The following is a 23,938-nucleotide window of genomic DNA, read 5'->3' on the forward strand; positions in this document are numbered from 1 at the left end:
ATACATCACCGCAAATCCGCCCTTAGGCCGCCCCATCCCTTCACGCGCCCGAGAAAGCCCCGAAGGAGGCGGATGGCTCACCCCTAGGCTCCCCCCGATAACGCATTGCAGCTCCCCACGAGCGAGGGGGACCCAGCACGAGGGATGCCCGGCACGGGCGCCCCGAGGGAGCCGGGCACCCGGCGGCCCCGGCCCCGGCGTCGGCGGCGTCTCACCTTTCCAATGCTCGCCCCGGGGCCGTCCCACATGGATTTTTACAACCTCACGTCGCCTTGGCCCCGGGCGGCCGGGAGGAGCCGGAGCCGGAGCCGGCGCTGGAGCCGGAGCCCGAGCGAGCAGGAGCGGGAGGCGGAGGAAGATGAGGAGGAGCGGGGAGGGAGGGAGGGAAGGAGGAGGATACCACTCTGAGGGCCGGGGCCGGGCGCGGGGCCGGGCGGGGCCGGCGGCCGAGGGGGCGGCACCCGCCGCAGTCCCGAGACGCGCGCTCGCGCGGCGCTGCCAGGCGCTGCGCTCCGCGGGGCCCCCGCCCGGCCGGCCGGCGCTCGCCCGCCCGCCCAGGCCCTGACTCACATTCCCAGCATTCCCGAGGAGCCGCTGGGGGGGCGGGGGCTGGGGCCCCGGCGCCTCCGCGGGGGGCAGCAGAGAGCGCCGGGCCCTGGCCCGGTGGGGCGGCAGGGGTCCTCGAAGCGCCTGCTCCCTGCAGGCGCCGTCGCGAAGCACCTGGCCCCAGTCTTCTGTCCCAGACGCCCCTTCCTGGGAAATCCCCTCCAAAAGCTGCCAGGCACCCCCGGGACTTGTCAGGTGGCTTTGGCGACGCGGGCAGGGATGCCACTTATCTTTTAAGTTAAGCTAGAGTGGGGTTCGGGAGTCCCATGTCCTGGCACCCTTCCGTCAGCTTTAATGTTCTTTAGGAGCATGAAGGGATTTCATAAGATATTTACTTTCTTGTTCCCCCAAGGAAAGAAGAGAATGGAAGATGAGGAAGAGAACAAAAAATGACCATATTCATCGTATTCATCGGATGCCTCCTCTGTGCCCTGAAATGTGCGTGCATTGTCCCAGTGAAGGTAGAAAGGTGATGTCTGAGTTCATACACACATCTCAAGGTAATGCGTAGGAGGATTTGGACAAGTTTCACGATGGAAAAAGCATCCACGCAACAAGTGTGGAGCTCTGGCCACTGCCATTGTGTATTAGGGAGGGCACTGGGAAAACATGGGCATCTTTAAACTTGGTGTCTCTCACTGAGTAGTCAATTTGCAGGGCTAGAGCAGTGATTTCCTTCCTGTCCTGATGAGACTGCTTCCAGCAATTTCAGTGGCCAGATCTAAATGTCTCCTGCTGGGAAGCTCAGACAAATAAAGCAAATCCAGCCACGGCATGTCTGGGTGTGCAGAGGTATGCAATTAGTACAGTGAGTAGAGAATGGCTCCTTCTTTCCTCCCCTGGTGGAAATCCAGATATTAAATAATTCCTGCTGAGGGACTTGGACTCTGAAAGATGCAGGAACAGGATGCCTTCCTGTTCCAGCCCAAATGCCTGTTCCTTAAGCTTTACTTTTATACCTCTGGTATTTAAGGTTTTTCATAGACTTATGGCCTCTGAGGCCTTGTTGCCCTCATCCTCATCTTCTTCTCCATCATCAAGAAATCAGCACTCATTCTCCTGACCTGGATGCTCCAGAGGCAAAACCAAGCTACACTGCATTGTGGTTAGTTTCCCATGTACATCCTTGACAGCCTCCGCTCAAAAGGCTTGTTATATATGAGAGCCTTGTTGAGAGTCCTTTGAGAATTCCTAAAATCCCACATCTTTTGAAATGTGACCAACATTTTGAGTACCTCCTATGTGTGAGCACTTACAATTTGTCAGCTACTCTCAAAAAAATCTCTATAAGATGTTTACCATCTTTCAGAAAAATCAGGTAACATATCCAAGGTGATCCTGTCAAGAATTTACTTAAATCAGTGCCCAAGGTTCACTATTGTTAGCCATGCATTTGCTTTTCCTTTGATCCATGGGTTCTAAACAGGACTCTTTGAATTTCAGGGGGATAATTTATTATACATTTGCCTATGTGCATTTTTCCCACAGGGAGAAGATCCATAGTTCTCAACAGATTTCTTTCAAAGTGAGTCCTTGACCTAGAAAAACTTAAGAATGATTACTTTAAGTAAAAAGTGACTTTATATAGTAAAACAAGGACAGGAAGTTTTAGGGATCTTCAGCAAGTCATCTTTATCTTCTCTGGGACTTAGTTTTCTCATCTGAAAAATTAAAAAGCTGAATTAAAGAATCTTAGGATCCCTTCCAGCTCTAAGATTCTCTAACTTTATGTTAAAATACACATATATGTGTATGTATGTGCCCAAATGTACACATACACACACATGTACCCCTCTCAAAATGCTAACAAGTAGCCATTGTGAGATCTTACCACTTCAGGACAGAAAATTATAAAATGTATTGTGTTTTATAAAACATGGTCTATTGCTCCAAGGTTTTTTGCTGTTGTTTCTTTTGTTGGTCTTTCACATCTTTCTTCAGCATGGCAATCTCTTGTCCAGCAAGTCTGAGAGAGCACATTTTCATGGCAGATATTTTTTCTCACGTACTCGTTCATTTGTTCATTCAGCAAATATTTATTGAACATGTACTCTCTGCTAGGTCCTGTGGGCTCAGAGCCCCTGCCCTCAAGGACTTAGAGTTTAGTGAAAGGGACAGACAAGAAGCAGGCAGTTACCACCTATGAAGGGACAAAGTTCTGGGAGCTGTGGGAGCATGCAGGAAAGATAGCCAACTATTCCCCTGGGGTTCAGAAAAAGGTTTCCCAAGGAAATGTCAAATTTGCCTGCCACATACAACTTTGCTGCCCTACCCTGTGTTCACCCTGCATTGGCCGGCTGCATGCTTTGTGAACCCAGCCAGGGTAGATGGGGTCTGTGGTGGACACCTTTCCTTGGGGGGGCCATGACAGGCTCTCTCCCCAGCACTGGAAACTGAGCTGCGAGAATGAGTCAGCCAGCTGGCTCTGAATGGTGAGCTTGCAGACTGTGGTGGCCCAATCCAAACTATGGTACCCAAAATTATGATGCCAAAATCACCACCAAGTAACTTCTAAGACCGCTGCCAAGGAAGCTGGTCTGCAAGGAGGAGAATAGGCAGTCATGTAGACAGAAATGAGATTCCTAAAGGCCTAAAAGAGTTAGATGTCTAACTGCCTACTTGACATCCTCAATGTAGGTATTTTACCAGCCTCTCAAACTTGATTAGTCCTAAACAGAACTCTTGATTTTTATGCTCCAAGCCTTTTCTCTCCCAAGGTCACCATCAGGATAATGACATCATCATTCATCTAGTTGCTCAGGTCCAAACCTAGGGGCATCATTAATTCCTCCTTTTGCTTATACCACATATCCACACCATCAGCCAATTCTGTCAGCTCTACCCAGTCTTGAGCCAGGCCTTATCAGGGCCTGAAGCAAAAGCAAAACTGTGCACCCTTACATATTTTTTTGAACCAAGTAGAAAAAGTTAAGGAAAGCTCTACAATGAAAAAACATAACTACATATAAAGCACCATTTTGCCCAATCAGTTCTCCTACCATTGTCAACCGTTACAAACCTGCCAGTGGAGGAATATGATAGCCAAGTGGCCTTGGAACCAGGCACTGGTTGGAAACAACTATTCTTGTTGCACAATGATGCGGAGTCATAAGACAAGCTACAACCTGTCTTTGTTTTTGTTTTTTGTCCATTACGGATTTTTTGTATTCATTTTGAATCTAGTAATAGCAAAAAAGAACAAATACTTGCATAGCCTGTACTATGTGCCAGGCCCTATTGTAAGCAGTTTATGTGCATTGATTCACTTATTCCTCACTATGGACCTGAAAGATACCATTATTATGCCTATTTTACCAAGGAAGACACTGAGGCACAGGTAGGTAAGATATAATAACTTACCAAGGCTACACAGCTAAAAAGTTGCCAGACTGAAATTCTAACCCAGGTGTCCTGACTCCAGAACCAACAAGGCAAAAAGTCAGCTGCACTTGGTAAGTGATCAGCTATGGTACAAAAGAGAGGAGTCAGGAATGCTCCCAGGAGCCTGGTTTGAGCAACCGGGTGGATGGTGCGCCACTCACTAAGACTAGAAAGAAAGGTTGGGGTGGGGAGTACAGGTTTATGGAAAAATTACGGGTTTCATAGGAAACCCATCTATCAATAGTTTATGGGTTCAGTTTGGGGCTTTTTGTATTTGAGGTGCCAAGGACCTTGTGGTAGGGGCATCCAGAAGATGGCTGACTCAAAGTGCTTTGAGGTCAGACAACAGAAATGTGGCAAAGACAGCGATGAGAGTCTTCACGTTTGGTAATAAGAGTCATGGGCGTGGCTGAGTAACCCAGAACAGTCATTAGAGTGTCCAGAGGAAGAGTCTAGTTAGATGAGAAACAAAATCCCTAAACAACTCAAAAGACTCAAAGTGCTTCTTAGGCATGTCATTTGTACACAGGTCTGCTAATGGGCTAGATTTTAGCTCCAGAGAAACATCGCTGGGCTATCATTAAAAAAAAAAAATTGTAACCAGCCCAGTGAGACCTCATCTCTACAAAAAATAAAAAACAATTAGCCAGGGGTGGCCACACGCACCTGTAGTCCCAGCTACTCAGGAGGCTGAGGTGGGAGGATTATTGAGCCCAGGAGTTCAAGCTTGCAGTGAGCTATGATGATGCCACTGCACTTCATCCAGCCGGGGCGACAGAGTGAGACCCTGTCCAGCCGGGGCGACAGAGTGAGACCCTGTCCCACCCCCCCCCCAAAAGGCCCAATTAACTGACCCACCACCACAACAGTTGACTGCACCAGAAAGCCAACATAATGGCTCAGTTAAGCCATTCAGATTCTATTTGCCAGGAATGTTTTAAGACCTTTGTAGGCCCTAAGCATCATAGCAAACATATCAAAATATATATCTTTTTTCTGTAAAAATTTTTTAAAGTTTTTTTTTCTTTTTAAATTATTTGACCAAGAATAATTTATTTTATTCACTTGTGGCTATGCTTTGTCCTTAATCATTAAGCATACTCAGGAATAATTGCCAGGCGAGAAGAAAATCTAACCTACAATTGTTTTCAAATGGAAGACAATATAAGTATGAAAAACCATAAAGTTATGTTTTATAGACATATAATTTAATGTTTAATTCCCACTTTACAGGTTTCTGTATATCTGTAATGTCAAGGCAGAAGTTTCAAGGCAAATCTTTCAAGGCCTTGCAAAAATGTTGATTAAATGTGCATCTAATGTAAGATTACATCAATTTCTTTAGTTCCTTGGTTTCTAATAACTTTCCATTTCCTGATTCTAACTCATGAAGTCCGGCCACCCTTGCTGTCCTTGGATTCCATGAGAGGTCTCTGTGTCCTTTCAATAAATAGGTGCTTTTTTTCTTTTTTTTTTTGCCTCCTCAGGTATCTTAAGCGAGTTTTTTCTCATTCTTGCAGCCACAAGTACAGTCTGAATTGAAACGCCAGCTTCCTTACACTTAAGATAAGCCCTTCACCCTGAGTTGTGTCTGTTTCTCTGTGGTATTTTCTATGAGCTACTGCCCATTGCTTAGTTAGGCCTCCTCTTCCTATTCCCTGGCTTGGCTATTTAAAGGTAGTTCATCAGCACATTTTAAATTATGATAAAAGCTGTTAAATTAGGAGAATTGTTTGACATGCCCATGCCCATTTTTAAAGAACAACTTCCAGGTAGAAAAGGCCTGTTTGAAGCTCCCAAGAAGAGGAATAACTAGAGACACAGGCTTTAAAGCCTCCAAAATGCTGTAAGCACACGTATTCTTGACGGCCTCATTCAAACCCTGGCTCCTTTAGTCTTGTGCTTTTTGCTACTAAAGAAGTTACATTCAAACACCTCCGTGTTCCTTCTAAAAAGCTAAAGGCGTTACAGAGTGTGTTGAGCTATTTTAGAAACCTATGAAGAGTTCTCACCTTGAGTCCTGTCTGCATTTCCATCCATGCACTTGCTAAAAGGACCCAGCAAAAATTTCAGTCAAGTTAATAATAGGATTCATTACATTAGAGAAAAAATAACAAAATTGGAAGGTGGTGATGAAATATGAAAGTTGTTTGAAATATCAATTACACAGCAAAGCCAACCTTTTTTTTTTCTGTTCTTCTTCATAATGGCAAAAGTTCACATTTAATAGTATATCTTCAGACAAGTTACTTACTTTCAGGTTTAGTTTCCTTATTTATAAAATAGGAGTATTTCCTTATTTATAAAATGGGAGTCGCTTTTCAAAATGGCTATGATGAGGGTAAAACTATGACTATTTAAGTAAAGTCCTTAGATCACTCAAGAAATGGTGGCTTCTGTCCCATAATGATGATCATGTTGAGGAAAAGAGTAAAATTTACTTGTAACACTCTTAGGAATTTTGAATTAATCCATGAAACTTCATGCTAAATGGCCAGGACCAGGGTAAAGCAAGTGAAACACTAGCATTGGATGCAAAATTTAAGGGAGCCCCAAACTCTCAGTAATCAAGATACATTATATTTTAATATAATATTTTTTAAAAAACAAATCAGCAAACTACAGTCCAGGGGCTGTTTGTTTCTGTGAATAAAGTTTTATTGGAACTTTTGAGAAACAATGGAAAGAATCAAGAGCGAAAAGGGCTGGAGCTTCAATTATAGGAATTTTACACCTGGAGTTTCCAATGAATTTCTTATATTGGGGCTTTTAACTAACAGCCAAATTCCTGTTGCTGAGGTCCCTGTGCTGCTGAGAGCGCCTGTATTTACCCATTGTCTTTACAGCCTAGGCACTCTCTGGACAGGAAAAAAACACCTGCCCAAAAGGTGTGTGTTCTCCTTGCGAGAGGAAGGGTAACAAGCCACTCAGAAATGTGTCTTGGAACCAAAATGGACTTGTTTACCCATTTAATCAAGGACCCAAGGCCTATAAAATACCTGCTCTAGTCTATATATTTGAAAAGTCAATGAGATAAATGATTGAATAAACACTCTGAATACTTGATAAATATGAGTCATTTTTTGGTAATAAGAGAATTGTTAATGTAATTTGAAGAGTGGAATCTGCAGTTGTACTGCACAGATATAAGTGATGGGCCCATTAATCAGCCTGCCTCAGCACAGGGGCCAAGCTAGATAAAGGGAAACGGAGCATAAACCCAGAAAACAGGATTGGGTGCTGGTTTTCCTTCCCAGCATTAAGTATCTCTCCTATCACTTAGGAGAGTGGCTCAGATTACTAAATGTTCTAGCACTAAGCCATTCTTATAGACAGTACAAAGCTTCATAACTTATGTTGCCAAAATTTCATCCATCTCTTGAAACAGGTTTTGCATCATCTCTGAGAAAGAATTCTTTTCCAAATAAAAGCCTTAACTACACAATTAAATGAAAGGGAACTCATTTGCTTGGAGGAGAATAATGAAAGAAAACAAGTTATTTTAAATGATAAAAAAATGTGTACCAAATTGGCAACAGCTTTAGAATGATCACTCCTGGATTTGATTAATGAGATACATTACCAGCTGAACAAACAAAGAGCTTATCAGTTTAGGACATTTTTTACTTAACCTTTTAATGAAAATCTTAAAATTTTTTCAGCTTACAAAAGTAGGACAAATGGGCTGTGAAGTAAAATTCAAACGTTCCAGAAAAAATGAAAGTCTTCTCTCTGAGATAACCACTTTTAACAGCCTTTTGTATGTTCCCTTGGATTTTTTTAGTAAATATATACATACCTATTTATTTATTTGGGTCCAATTATGGTTTTTGTCTTTCATTGTCCCTTATCTCTTCCTACCTTTACTCCTTGCTCTTCTGGCTTCAGAAGTTGTCATATCACCTTTCCTCGTTGGCCACAGTAGTTGCTCCAAGAGCTGGACTCGTAACCATAGCCAGGTCAATCAGAATCCTTTCCTGGGATTTTTTCAACTACTGGAACGCTATTCTTTTCTCATCTGGGAGCTATAAGAATGTAATATCAGGGTTGGTGGCATCCATGGCTCCACTCTCATGGAAAAGGGAGAAGCAGAGAGAAGAGGCAGACAGAGTCTTGGCCTTGAGAACATTCAGATTCCTGATTCCATTGCTGAGGATCCTGCCATTCCCGTCATTCCCAAAGCTCTTTTGTGCAGCTGGTTCTTCAATTCTCTGAGCTACTCCAGCCTCGATCCAGTTCTTATGACTGTAGTAGACCCATAGTAAGTTCCGTTTCTCACTGAAGCTATTCCCCATGGTTGTCTGCTACACGCAGCCGAAAGAGTCCAAATGTACATACTCTTCTGCAATTTGATTTTCGTCAGTTAAAATTGTATATATCATGGACAATTTCCATGTCACTTCACGTCTCCCTTTTCATTTTCAATGGCTGAATAATGGTCCATTGTGTGGATGAATGTTTATGACCTTTTTCTAGAGCTAAGAACACAAGAGGGTTTTAAAAGTGGTAAACACAGAAAATTACATTCAGCTTGAAGAGCTGCAGCCACATCAGGAGGGATGATTGTTATGTAAATGAGAACCAAGCACTGATGAAGTTGAAGTAGCACTTATTCCCCCACCACCCAGGCAGTACTCAGCACACCTGTCTCATGGAGAGTAATTTTTGGCATTTGTTTTCACCTCTGCAGATGACTAAAGACTGTGCCTTAAATATGCACCCCAGCTTCTCTACCTCACCTAGCATTGTAAACTTGAACTCAGCCACTCACAGGGTCTTTAAATCTGTTTGTTAAATAAATGTTTTGAGTGAAGTTGAGAGGAGGCTATGTCTGTACTAGTTGTTGAGGCCTGGAACCATAAGTACAATTAGTCCCAAGTTTGAATCCATTTAAAGATCTGATACCCAATATTTCCACCATGCAGTTTCCAAGACACAGAGCAGTTGCAGTTAAGGGTTAGACTTGGGCTTTGTGGTCATACAGTAATGGACTCAAGTCCCAGCTCCTCCATTTACAAGCTACGGGGGTCTTGGGCAATTTACTTAACCCTTCTAAGCCTGTTTTCTCATTAGAAAAAAAAGAGGGATGATTAATAGTACTTGCCTCATAGATAATTTGAGAGGATTAAATAAGAAATTGCATGGAACATTCGTATGACTGTGCTAGGCCATAGTAAATGCTCAATAAATGGAGGCTGGCATCATCATCTTCTTCGTGATATATGGTAAATTCAGTTGTCAGTGCTATATACTGTTTCCACTTTCCAAGATTTTCAACTGCCAATGTGACTTTCAGAAACTGTTCTTTAAAAAGCTGGGTGCTAGCCAGGAAACATTTCAAAGCAAAATCGTCCTAAAAATAAGAAAAGGATGCATGACTTTTTAAATGTTGAGTTTCTCTTTAAGAGCAAAATTATACTGTGAGTAAAGATTAAAATTCATTCTTTCTGTGACCTTGTTCCAAAGTGAAGCTTATTGGAGCATGATACATGTCAGATGTTGTTTAGAGTGGCATATGCCCTTCTCAGGATATGTTGAGCATACACTGCATGTCTGGGGGTTTCTCTAGCAGGTATTTTAGAGCTGAAGAAGGAAGAAGGATTTATTTGACTACAACATCCACAGCTCTCAGGCTCGCCCTGGATTATGTTCTGCAAGGTACAAACAGGTACCAAAAGGATGATTTCCTCGATCCTTAAGGCAAATAGTTTGTGAAATAGAATTCAACAGCCTTTCCTCTGATGGTTTTGAGGCCTCAGAAATTCAGACTAATTATTCATAGAAAAATCCATAAGAGGAAATACTGTAGGCTGAACTGGGATCCAATATAAAACCTTCCAAGAAATGGGCTCCTTCCTACCATTTCCATGGCTTAACACCCTCTTCTCCTACCACTCTACCTCATTAATTTCTGTTCTTCCTTTGGCCTCAACTCAGATGGCATTTCCTCCAGAAGTTCTCCCTGAGCCCCATTAGGTGCTCATGCTGTCAGATCTTGTTGCCCACTGCATTTGCTTTCATAGTTCTTGTCAAGGCCATAACGGAATCACTGTTTGACTCACGGACTCAGTGCTGTCTTGCCAACACACCTGGATGCTCCAGTTTCACCAGCAATAGGACCACTTCTATTACACTAATCCCAATGCCCGGTCTTGTAGTGAATAATAAATATTTGGAAAACTTGAGAAAAAAATGTTTTATTCAATAAATGTTGACTATAAGGTTTGGAAACCCAACAAGTAGCTAATTTGCTAAACAGTTTTCCTTATGAAGGTCAAAAAAAGTCTTTATTCCATGTAATCAAAAATATATATATACTAATATGTAGCACTAATTGATGTCATTTCATCTACATTCTATGAAATTAATGGGTTATCAGTTTCAGGAAAGAAAGTGATAATTATAACAATCAGCACTAATTGGATGTCTAACTGGCTAGATTAAAAAAGGAATTCAAAGAGACTGAGATCAGAGGGAGCTTGAAAGTCAGACCTTACCTACCGGCACAGTCACACCTGAAAGCGAGGGTTCCAAACAAAAGCCAGAATGTGCCAGAGGGTCACTGAGGAGGCTGCTCACCTTCTTGAAGCACCCGCTACATTGAGTTCTAGCACAACATTGACTGGAAGAAACTCCTGAGACAGCTTCCCCTTCTCAGAGCCAGCTGTAGTCTCTGCTTGGGTCCTTTCTGAGACAGAGGGCTCATGTACACCACGAGGCAGTGTGCTCCATTATTGAACGATTCCAAAGGTTAGGTAGTTTCTTCCTATGTTAAGACCAAAATGTGTCTGACTGATTCCACCCATCAAAATCATTCTGCTTCCTGACAGGTGCCCCAAGGTTAACAGTTCTGGTTCTAGGGTAAGTTGAACTCATGTTTGAGTCTTACTAGTTCTGTGATTTCAGCAAATTGCTTCACCCCTCTGAGCCTCAGTTTCCTGACCTAGATACTTAATCTTAACCTGTGGTCAAGATTAGAAGAAAAATGCATGTCAAGCACTTAGCCCAGTGCCTGACTTACAAAGAGAGATGTGAACTCTTCTTATTTCTTCTCCCACATGGCAAGCATTCAAATATCAGAACACAATGACAATGTTATAAGCTAAGTCCCCAGTCTCTTCAGCCATTTATTCTACAAGGCATGCTGTGACACCTAGCTGATTAGTGTCACAATGGACTCCAGAATTGAATCAAGTTCTGCAGGAGATGATAATACTAACTCATAGAGCTACTGAAGGGGTGAAAGAAAGTAACACAGGAAAAGCACTTTGGTCTGTGCAGGCACACAAGGGGCATGTCTTTGCCATGTCTGCACCCTAAAGTTCTGTACAAGCAAGTGAAGAATTTCAGCCATGTAGCAGTCCCCTCATACTGATGACTTAGTTCAACTGAAACTCCTCTAAAGGTAAATTTTGTTGTTCTTGCATTATAAAAGCAATACAGGAAATTTGCAAACTCTTGAAAAGCAGAAAGAAGAAAAATCTTCCATGATCCTACTATCCAGAGATTGTCATTGGCATTTATTGTCTCTTTTCATTTTTAATTTATAGCTGAGTTGACCTCCAACAATTTCCATTTAATAATGTAACCTCTAGCTGCAAGGGAAGCTGGGAAATATAGTTTCTTTTATCTGGGCACTTTGCTGCCTTGAATAAAATTCAGGTTTCATTAATAAGAAATGTGGGAGAATGGATATTGGATGGGCACCTGGCAGTGTCTGTTGTACCTCTCTTGTTGGACTAGTCTCATTCTTTCTCTGCTATAAACAATGTTCTGATGAATGACTTGTAGGAAATTCTTTGCACCTACCTATGATTATTTCTTTAGGACATGTTCCTAAAAATGAAATTGCTGGGCTTAAGGATATGTGTCTTTCAAAGCTATTGTTACATATTATGCAATTGATTTTTAAAGCAAATACAGGATGCTATATTCATTGTTCTTAAATTTTATCCACTAGATTTTAATAGCTTAGTGATCTGACATTTCAGTGTGACTTCTGCTCCCCTCCCCAGACTTCTCCTATTTAAATTACTAAAAAAAAGCTTGGAAAGGGTTCTGTAACATTCCATGACAGACCTACCTCCAGTCTAACACCAAGCCATCAAACAGCCCTCTTGGCACAGTTGTTTAAAGAGCCATGACTTTATTCCATATTCATTAGACAAATATTTCCTGAGTGCTTACCATATACTAAGAACTAAGCTAGAGAACACATATACAGAACACATAAGACCCCATACCTGCCCTCAAGTGGCTCAGAACTACTTCTATCCAGCTCACATTTGCCACCTTGTCCCTATGGATGCCAAAAAAATTTTGTCAAATGCTTTGTCCACATTAGGATACATTTTGTCTATAATATTGCTTTGAAATTCTGGTCTAACAATCCAGTCAAAAGAGGAAATAAGGTCAAGTTGGCTTCATTTGTTTATACCATCTTCCATAGAAATTTAATAGCCTTGCCACTTAGATAATAAGCAATTATACATCACGTTTATTTTGTACTCTACCCTGAGCTAAGCCCATGCTCAATAAATATCTGTTGAATGAATATTCAATGAATGAATCTGTTGAATGAATTAATGAATGAGTGACTGTGTGAATAAATTAGTATTTTCTAATTCTGAAGCCAAAATAAGGCTTATTGCTCTATTTAAAAATATAATAAACCTCTAAATGTCTTCATTCTGTGAGTGAATTGTGAGCAAGCACTTGTGAATGTATTTGTGGGTGTGTACATGTGCAGGTATATGTATGTAAATATAATTCTGTTGTGGCACTTCAAAATAAATGGTAGCAGCCAGGCGCAGTGGTTCACACCTGTAATCCCAGCTACTCGGGAGGATGAGGCTAGAGGATCCCTTGAGCCTACAAGCTTGAGGCTGCAGTGAGCTTTGATTGTGCCACTGCACTCCAGCTTGGGTGACAGAGCAAAACCCCCCAAAATAATCAATAAATAAAATGATAATGGTTTTATAAGATTCTGAAGGGTTACTCCACCATAGTTATTTTTATAATCCTCTTTGTTAATTCTCAAAGTCATTAAAAAGCAAAATGTTTAAATAAAGTAAATTTAGTTGTGGCCTAAATCCATAGATCCAACTCATTTTTAATATAAGTGATGGAAAAGAGTCTAATGTTTTGTCTGTTTTGCAAAAATTCAAAACCTTTCTCCTTTGGGCAAGGAAATACACCATAAGGAATAATTCTTTAATTGCTTCTAATTAGAGTAAATGCCCATGCATCCTGGGTCTCCGGGAACATGACTAACACTTGCTTCACCTTGCAGATGAAGCGTGGGTGAGGGTGTGAAAATGCTGGGTATCGCCTCAACACCACCTCCCCCTCTAACCTTACAGCTGAAGTTAGGCACCCACTGATATCAGTGGGCCCAGAGGCTCTTTCCAACAGCAGAGTGCGTGAGACCATCAGGGAAGCTCAGATATTGACTCATTCTTGAAACAGATTTTCAGGGAAGTAGTTTTAGGAATTAGGAGAACATGGCTTTAGAGACCAAGAGACCCCTGCATTCCACCCAGGCTCTCCCTCTGACTCAGCCAGATGACCCTGGCAGCATACTTTACCCCTAGGTAGAATGGGGATAATAGCACTTCGCAGGATTTCATGAGTTGATTCATAGAAAGCTCTTAACACAGTGCCTGACACAAAGTTTATATTCAAAAGTGTTAGCTAGGACCATTCCCGTGGATGGATTTATTCATCAACATTGTGGCACCTATATGTTCTAGAAGCCTCCAGACAAATCTAATATGTAGCCCAGGTTGAGAACCCCTGGTTCAGTTTTGATCCAACACCCACCAAGGCTGAGGGAGGGATGCCTGCTGTCCTTGGTTGAGCTCTAGTGGCAAGTCAATTACGCGTTCAGAGGGAGGAAGAATGAATTTTACCTAAGGGACGTCAGGCTGTGTAGGCGAGGTTAGGGGGAATTTGACGGGGAGGGGGGTTAAGAAGGAGGAGAGGCGGAGGTTTCCACTAGTCTTGTGCAATGCCTGTGGTGGGTGAGGACAGCTTGGAGTCTATTTCAGATACTGGTGAAGGTCTCCCACCCACTCTCCCGGGAAGTCGTGTCTGAGTCCTCTGCAAAGGGAGGCTCCGAGCCGGAAGTAATGGAGCCACTTCCATTGGATAAGGGTCTGTGCAACAGGGAGCAGAAGCAGAGCTGACTTGAGGTCCAGATGACAAGGAACACCACCAATGGTATTAATAGGAACAGGAGCAACCCTTAATACACATACTTGCACCAAGCACTTTTCATGCATCGATAATAACAATAGCTGATATTCACTGAGTGCTTACTATACTTCTCAGGCACTAACCTGAGTTACCCTCATTTAATCTTCAGAGCAACCCTCTGAAAAAGCTACTATTCTAGCCACACTGTAAGAGAAAAGGGAAGCTCAGAGAAGGGAGGTGACTTGCCTGAACTCACCCAGCTAGTCAGGTTCTGACTGGGTTGTCTGCCTCCCAAATCCAAGCTCTTGACCAACCGCTAGACGACTGAGCCTCCCACCATCTGACATGCTGAGACAGCTCCAGGATGCCCATCTCAGCCTTCAAACTAGCATCTGTCTCTTCAGAAGGTGCTGCCCACACAGCCATAAGATATAAATTTGTATCAACCTACTCGGAGTGGGCTGTGGTTGGATGTTCCAATTTTAATCGTCAACAGCAGTGCCCAAGTAGTTCTGGCCATTCAATCCACTTTGTCGGAGAAAAGGCAGCTGGCAGTCTGTCAAGGCAAATGCCGCAAAACACATAAAGGTAAAGGGTGGGAAGCAGATGTAGCCTCTGCTGGTAATGAAGAATAAAGGACACATTTCTTCCATGAGACCAGCTTCTAAAACAAAAAGATGAACCTCAGCTTCTGAGCAGTGGAAACTTTTCCCAGGTTATCAACAATAATAGCAATATATTTAATACATCTTTGAGTATCTACATATTTCTTCCTTGTTTTGATCCATTAATTCGAGAAGGTGCATAATTAGAAGTAGCCCTATTCACAGCATCTTCACCCCAAGGAGCTGAAGCACTTCTATGTCATAAGTAAACCAGAGGGGACAATGAGATTTCTGGTTGATCTCTGCCTTTAAGACTAGACTTTTGACGTTAGGTGAGTAATTGTACTACAGGGTACACATGGAGGAAGTAGAAAACAGGATGGCTGACTCTTTCACATTGGCCACCTGCGAGGGAAGACACAAAGGTAAAAAGAGAAGGTGTTATTTTGTCACTGAGTTTCATCACAATCTGAAGCTGTTCCCTATTGCAGAACGTGTCCTTTGCAGCATTTACAAGCCCACTAGAAGTTGACATTAATGACTGCAGGTAGCACACTTTAGCTTTCCATTTGTTTGATTTAGTTCATCCTCCTACCAACTCTTTGAGGAACTAACTGAGTGCTGATATTATTCCCACTTGACAAATAAGGAAAATAAGGCGCAGGGCTTTGCTGAGTTTACGTGTCTGGGACTAGAATTGTGACCTCTGACCTGTCCAACAAATTCATAGCTAACCCTGTTCGTACAGAAATTGACTTAGGGCTCCCGTCTTGAACTCTTTTTGAAAGTAGAAGTGATACAAGCCTTTAAAAAATGAAGGTGCGTATGAAAGCCATGGAGCTGGGGATGGGGAAGATTAAACGCAGGGGGACTCTTGAGCTGAACTTGAAGGATAATAATAATAGAACCCATAATAATAGCAGAACCTGCCACCACTCATTGAACTCTTTCTGGATGCCAGGCATTGGGCCAAGAACTTTATGTACATACATTTCCTCATTTAGCACTCGATACAGTTCTGGGAGGTGGGACGTTATAGTCCCCATTTGCAGGACAAAGGACTATATCCCACAAAGTAACTCTCCCTAAATCTGGACATTCCTCATATCAAAGCCATTACCACTCACCAAAACACCATGCTGTTTTCTGTAATTAATGGATTGGGGGAAGAAAAGACATTTCTTAAAAGTAATTCAGTGGTCTGAACATTAAAATTACATTATCTTAAGATTTGCATGCCAAAAAGAACAATCAGGCAAGTGTTTTTAAGGAACATTTACATTATTTTTACATTTCCCATTGTCATATATAGCATGGCGGAATGGTTAAGCAGGCTGGCTGACTTTGAAGCATGAGAGCCTTTCTCAGCCTCAATTTCCTTGTCAGTAAAGTGGAGATGATATACTGCCTCCATGGCTAGGCGCAGTGGCTCAGGCCTGTTATCCCAACACTTTGGGAGGCTGAGGCAGGACTGAGGACTGCTTGAGGCCAGGAGTTTGAGACCCCATAGAGCCCATCTCTAAAAAAAATTTATCTTAAAAAAGATTATACCACCTCTTAGTGTTCTTGTAAGAATTTATTTGTATAATATATAAGGCATTTAGCACAGCTTTTGTTACACATGAGCACTCAATGAAAGATGGCTGCTATCACATCCTGGTAATATAATGATATTGCTAATAAATAGGAGAGATGCTATAATAAGCAAAATGTACTGGATTCAGATTATAACTTTTTAGTCTCTTCAGTGCTAACAACCATTTATTTCCCATTGGTGGGTATTCATTGGTGTCTTTTCCTGAAAGCTTAGATTTGTGACTTTGGTGAGGAGGCTTGTGGAGTCATTGTAGAGTGACGGTTGCTTCTGCTTGATAAACAGCAAGCCAGAGCAGCACCAACAGTGGGGTGGAAAGATGTGATTGATTCGCCCTTTTCCTACTGCAAAACCAGCCTGGGCAATGCAGGCATACCAGGTGGGGACCATGCAGGAGACACCAGTTTTTCTTCAGTTCAGAAAATTATATTGGAGCAACCACCAAATGCTCATGGGGGATAGCCTTTCTTGTTTAGGGGAAGAATAGCAGTCATGTGCACCCCAAGTTTCTCAGTGCCCCCACTATGCAAGAAGAAACAGCAGCAGCTCCAGCTGGCTGGTTCCCTGTCAGGGCTTGATGCTGTCGGAAATATCCTGGATCCTCAGGACTTGCCGCTACCCATCAAGAAGCCACACTGAAAAGCCCTATCCATATCAATGTTTTGTCAACAGGAACTTGTCTGTAGCTATGCACTTTGTACAGGTTTGAGATCCCATTTCCACACACATTATCTTCCTAACATCAGGCAAGTTCTTCCTCCTCTGAGCCTTGGTTTCCTCATCTGTAAATTGGAGATAATAACAGAAAATCCAAATTTTGTTTTGCAGTAACACAACTTTGAAAATAACACTGTGATAAGGTTCTACCAACAAACTAATTACACGATGGCACACAACACTGTGACTTGGCCCTGGAAGTTCTTTGAGGCTATAAAATTCTTTTTCTATAAATAATCCTCAATTGTAATTTCTTTTTGCCAGTGTTTACACTCTGCTTCCGATTAGAGCAGTGTTTTCCCCAAGTGTCAAAGAGCATTTCATGGAATGCTGGTCCCATGAGATGCTTCTGGAAGAGGAACTGGATGCCATACACCTCCGTCAGAGATTCCCAAGGCACATTAGCAAATTAAAGCTTCCAAGCAAATAAAGTCCTACAGTAGAGAAACCTGTCTGTGTTTAACTCAAAGTTTCCTAGTTATTGGTCCATTGAACCCTTTTGTCCTTTAACTTTCATTTAAATCCATCAAGCTAGTGATCCAAGGAACATATTTTGAACAACCATTCTCAAACTTTCATGTCCATCGGAATCACCTGGAAAGCTTAATGAGACAGATTTCCTGGCCCTGCCTCCAGAGTTTTTGACCCAGTAGGTCTGGGATAGGGCCAAGAATTTGCATGTCTAACAAGTTTCTAGGTGATGGTGATGATGCTGATCTGGGGACCACACTTTGAGAATCTCTACTTTAAGATATGTAGAATGAGACCATCTTTCATTCTGTACTAATTTCCAGACTATTTTGGTAATAACTCTGGGCTACCAAAATCCATAGCAGACATAGAATGGTAGATGTGAGAGGGAACTTGAATTCATTTATCTATTCATTGATTCAACAAATATTTATCGAGTACCAACTATTTGTTAGGCACTGGGCTGGGCAGTTGGGGTAAGTGGAGAAACACTGGCATGATATCTATTCTCTTAGCGTTCCTAATATAGTGGGGAATAAATTAAACACAAATAAACATGATTGCAAGCTGTGATAAGAAGAATTAGGAAGGAAAAGTAGAGCATAGCTAGGGAGACATTAGCATAGGTACTTAATTTAGATGGGTCTGCTTTAAATATAACCACAGTTGGCCAGGTGCAGTGGCTCACACCTGTAATCCTAGCACTCCAGGAGGCAGAGGCAGGAAGATGACTTGAGTTCAGGAATTTGAGACCAGCCTGAGCAAGAACGAGACCCCATGTCTACTAAAAATAGAAAAACATTAGCCCAGGAACTAAAAATAGAAACAAAAAATGAGCCAGTCGTGGTGGCGAGCGCCTGTAGTCCCAGCTACTCGGGAGGCTGAAGCAGTAGGATTGCTTGAGCCCAGGAGTTTGAGGTTGCTGTGAGCTAGGCTGACGCCATGGCACTCTAGCCAGGGTGACAGAGCAAGACTCTGTCTCAAAAATAAATAAATAAATAAATAAATAAATAAAACCACAGTCATTGTAGTTCCTCCCACCAAGAGGCAGGGTCTATTTTCCTCTCCTTTGAATATGGGCTGCCCTTGTGACCTGCTTTAACCAGTAGAATATGGCAAAAGTGATGTCATGCATGTTGCAAAGCCCAGGCATCAAGAGGCCTTCAGCTTCCCTTCCCACCCAACTGGAAGCCTGAGACCACCATACCAGGAAGAAGCTGGGAGGAAAGACCATGTGGAGAGAGAGAACCACACCCCTGCTCAGCTCAGCCCCAAGTCAACCCACCAGCTGACTGCAGCCACATAAGTGAGCCTAGGTGAGACCAGCAGAAGAACAATCCAGCCAACACAGAGTCATGAGAAATGATAAATACTTGTTTTAAGCTGCTATATTTGGGGTGCTTCAATATGAAGCAGGCAAAACTATTGGGGATCATGCAAGAACTCTTCAAGAAAGGTCCTTTAGGCTGAAGAATGAGTAGGAGCTGAAAGGCAGACAGCAGTGTGGGAGAGCATTCCAGGCCCAGAATGATGGAGCCCTGTCTCAGGGATGGGTAGCTCTCAGGTTATCCAAAACTGAAGGGAGTCCCCTGCAGGAGGAGATAGAATGGAGCGGGTAGTGGATGCTGCGACAAGCCATGGTGATGCCCCCACCACCACCCCCTTCAAGACCGAGGCCCTCAACGCCCTGGCTTCTGCTAGCAGTGATGACTAACAGCACTCAGCTGATCCCTCTCTGGGAATTGGTTTTGGCTGAAGATAGCTGCTTAGCTTAAGCTCATGGTCCTCCCGGCAGGAAGCTTTCATCCAATAGTCCATGTATGGATGTGGGAGGGGGCAGGTGTTGGTATGAAGGCCTGTCCCCTACCTGCAGCAATTTGAGACAACTCCAGCGCTTCCTGTGGGATCAGCTGAGGCCTTGGTTGTGATTGCATCACGGTTCAACCTCGGCATCTGCCCAGTCCTGCCTTCCTCACTCCCCTTCAGTGTGGACCCTATGCGCTTCCCACTGAAATTGTCCCTGCATGCCAATCTCCGTCTCAGAGTCTGCTTCCAGGGAACCCAGAGCAGAAGTGGGAAGGACATTTGGAGGGACTATTCCAGTAGCACAAGTGAAAGAAGAAGACAACTTGGACTATAACAGTGGCGTTGGGGATGGAGATAAACAGACACATTTGAGATTAAGAGGCAGAGCTTGGAGAACATACGGTTATTTGAAAGGTGGGGAAACTGAAAGCAAGACAAGATCACTAATGATGCTGTGCCGAGCCATATTAGAGCCTGAGGCAAAAAGAAAAATCAGTAATACTGATCTTATATTTATTAAAAATTTTGGTATTTTGTTCACCTTGGGATTTTTCTGTGTTCATTCTGACTTTTAAAAAACATTGTTTCGGCCGGGCGCGGTGGCTCACGCCTGTAATCCTAGCACTCTGGGAGGCCGAGGTGGGCGGATCGTTTGAGCTCAGGAGTTCGAGACCAGCCTGAGCAAGAGCGAGACCCCATCTCTACTAAAAATAGAAAGAAATTATATGGACAGCTAAAAAATATATATATATAGAAAAAATTAGCCGGGCATGGTGGTGCATGCCTGTAGTCCCAGCTACTCGGGAGGCTGAGACAGTAGGATCGCTTGAGCTCAGGAGTTTGAGGTTGCTGTGAGCTAGGCTGACGCCACGGCACTCACTCTAGCCTGGGCAACAGAGTGAGACTCTGTCTCAAAAAAAAAAAAAAAAAAACAACATTGTTTCTCTCTGTTCCTGAGTTTTTTGACATCTCCTTAAATTTTACACTCCAGGCTTATACCTCACTCACCTTACCCTAGTCCTGCCCCTGAAAATGTTTATCGTTTTAGGACACTAAGTTTTGGAATAATTTCTTACATAGCAATAGATAACTAATGGGCTAGCAATGAATCCTTTGGAAATTTACTAAATCTCTCAAAGCCTCAGTTTCCTAATCTGTGAAATAGGGATAATAGCATGTTTCACATGGTTATTTTGATGATTAAATGAAATATTTCAGGCAAAGCCCTTAGCACAGTGACTGCCACAGAGTGTTTCCATTCAATGTGTCCACAATTATCATCAATGGAATCATGAGTTAGATCCTAATTTTAAGATCCAAGAATGATGTTGATCTTTTTTTTTTTTTTTTTTTTTTTTTTCAGAATTCTGGGCCGAACTTCCTGTTCTGTTTCTTAAATAAGTTTTCTAAATTTTCTCTATTTCTCTCTACATTTCTTCTTTTTAAAAAATATTGGGCATGAATTTAAATATGAATGGTAATGCCTGGTTGCTTCAGAGCAACTGGTAATGCTTGCTGTTCTGAATGAGAAGAAGGCATCTTGAGTTACTGTCTTAATTATTATTAACATTTATCGAATACTCATGAAGGGTTAGGGCACTGGGGCAAGTGCCTCACAGACATTATGATGTCTAGGCCACCTACAAAGCAAGCATTCCCGGTTCCCCCAAGTTATTCCCCATTTTACAGACAAGGAAACCGAGGGAGACATAGAGAAGGTGAGCACCTTGCCCAAAGGCACAGCTGGAAGGCATTACTGCCTAGGGTGCCAAAGCTTGTGTACAGTTTGCAAGTGGAAATATTTCTCTCAATTCCAATGGTGCCCTTGATGGGGCAAATCACCTTTCCATTGCCCACAGCAAAAATCACATCTGGGTAAGCTCACCCAAATGTAATAAGGGTGTTTCGCCTCTTAGGAGTCAGTCCTTTCAAGGATTTCTCTATTAATGATATGAATTGTAAGCTGACACTGAGTCAGCACGTTGAGCCTTACTGGTATCCCCGCTTCTGCATGAATAACAGCATGTGCTGAGTAAGAGGTTTGGAGTTGCTTTAATTCCCTCCCTGTGGCTTTCACCTCAAGAATTGGCTTACTCCACTGCCGTGGCCTGATATGCCAGCACAACACAGCAGCCTTCTTGGGTTGCAGGACTCTAATTTTTTTCAGTACCTTATGGTCTCTTTTGCCCTTGAACTACAGATATTGACTTTTCACTGTAATGCACATTATCTCGAGAAATTCAAAGCCAAAGAAAAATAGTCTGCAAGGCCTGCCTCTGTCGGAATTGGAACAGTGTAGGAAATGGAAGGGATTGTGTGAGGGCCATATTTGTTCCCACGAATCCAGACTTCCTTGCACAGTTGGAGGGCTTATCTTTGGAGTAGCGTGAGCCAAAACATCTGGATTTTTTGCATAGAAGAAGTCTGATGTTTGCCATCCACAAGGCATAGTATACATTTTTGTTCTTTATATTTAATAAAATAAGAAACCATTTGGGAGAAGGGGGTCATTGTCTTAGTACGGCTTATTAAGTTTCTGATAAGCACATACTGGGTTGCTAAGCACCCACCATTTGTATCATGTTCCAAAGTTTCAAGAAGTTTAAAATCAGATCCAATTAAAAATGAACGCCCCCTCTAAAGAAAATGTAAGTATCCTAATCCAAGGAAACAAAACCCTTGACTTCCTGTGTTATAAAATCCTAGAAAGTGATAGACGTGGATGCGCTACACTATGCACATAATAAGAGAAAAGGGAATTATTTATGCACATTGAGGATCAATTTAGCATCGTCAGTTCATTCCACATTGTCAAGAGTGTTTATCAAGCACTCCTCCTGAAAGGTCTCTGCCAGCTGGAGAATTTTCTGACCTATAATTCACAGACTCTTGTACTTGGACAGGCTTTTTGAGGTCATCTCATCAAATGCTTTCCTGGTGCAGAGCTTCCTCCCTGACATTCTGACAGATGGTTTGCAGATTCAGCCTCTACTCTAGCACCATGTCCCCTTCTAACTTTTCCCTGACCCCAGGCAGAATTCACTGCTATCCCACTGAGTCTCTGCAATGCAGTGCGGACTGGATTGTGTCCCTGCCAAATCCATTTGTTGAAGCCCTAACCCCCAATGTGACTGCATTTAGAGATAGAGCCTTTGAAGTGATAATTAAGGTTAAATGTGTGCATCAAGGCGGGGCCCTAATCCAGTCCTACTGGTGTCTTTATAAGAAGAGGGAGCGACACCAGGCTTGTGCACACACAGAGGAAAGGCCAAGTGAGGACACAGCGAGGACGCAGCCATCTGCAAGCCAAGGAGAGCGGCCTCAGGAGAATCCTACTCCACTAGCACCTTGATCTTAGACTTCCAGCCTCCAAATCTGTGAGAAAACAAATTTCTGTTGTTTAAATCACCCAATCTTTGTTTTTTTGTTATGGTGGCCCAAGCTAAGGCACCTTCTTCTAGAGTTTTTAGGCCTTCTACCCAGCTTGTCTTGTTTTTAGTCTTTAAACCAGATTTAAGTCTATTCTAACACTCTTTTGTTCACACCTTGCTTTCTCAATATATGTCTTCTCTCCTAAACCACATCCCTAACTCAAAGGAAAAAATAATCAGATTATACAAGCTTCATTTATTCTGAAATGCCCAGAAGGAAGTTATCTAGACTCTGAGCATTTAATAAATCTGAATTGCTTAAATAAGAGGCAATTAAATTACTCCTGCTAGTTACCAGTTGTATAATCTTGGATAAATCATTCCTTGGTTTTCACATCTGTAAATGGGGAATAAATTCTATCTCCTAAATAGAATTTATCTGACGAGATTGTAGTAAAGATTCAATGAGATAAAACTGTCTGGCATACAGTAAGTGCTCCATAAAAAGAGAACGATTATCATTATTATTTTGTTCTAAAGCCACATCTGGGAAAAGGAAGATGATCTCACTCAGAGGCATAAAATCATTGCAGATTCAGTTCTCTAGCATATGAAGAAGTATATATCTCTTGCCTTTCCCTTTTTCTTGTTTTGGGATGAGCCACAGAGGATTGTACTGGTTGGAAGAGATAAATAATGGAGCCCAACTTCCCCTCCTTTCTTCACTGGCACTGGAGAATGGAATGCTTTTACCTCGGTAATATTTTCTGGTCCCACTAGTTGTTATGTTTCAGTTTAAATAGCAATTCAGGCCGGGCGCGGTGGCTCACGCCTGTAATCCTAGCACTCTGGGAGGCCGAGGTGGGCGGATCATTTGAGCTCAGGAGTTCGAGACCAGCCTGAGCAAGAGCGAGACCCCATCTCTACTAAAAATAGAAAGAAATTATATGGACAGCTAAAAATATATATAGAAAAAATTAGCCGGGCATGGTGGTGCATGCCTGTAGTCCCAGCTACTCGGGAGGCTGAGACAGGAGGATCGCTTGAGTTCAGGAGTTTGAGGTTGCTGTGAGCTAGGCTTACGCCACGGCACTCACTCTAGCCTGGGCAACAGAGTGAGACTCTGTCTCAAAAAAATAAAAAAATAAAAAATAAATAAATAGCAATTCAATGCATCCAATGCATCCAAT

General features: G+C 42.6%; 1 protein-coding gene across 2 annotated transcripts in view; it reads right to left on the reverse strand.

Moving 5' to 3' along the window:
- Window positions 1-425, reverse strand: part of ERC2 (ELKS/RAB6-interacting/CAST family member 2) — an 887,395-nt gene extending 886,970 nt beyond the window's left edge. For both annotated transcript variants that reach the window (XR_011233902.1, XM_069473718.1), the window contains exon 1: window positions 216-425. The gene's annotated coding sequence lies outside the window, so the exon portion shown is untranslated. The remainder of the gene's footprint in view (window positions 1-215) is intronic.
- Window positions 426-23,938: the final 23,513 nt, after the last annotated feature.

The sequence above is a fragment of the Eulemur rufifrons genome, chromosome 7, assembly GCF_041146395.1.
Source record: "Eulemur rufifrons isolate Redbay chromosome 7, OSU_ERuf_1, whole genome shotgun sequence".
Classification (NCBI taxonomy): domain Eukaryota; kingdom Metazoa; phylum Chordata; class Mammalia; order Primates; family Lemuridae; genus Eulemur; species Eulemur rufifrons.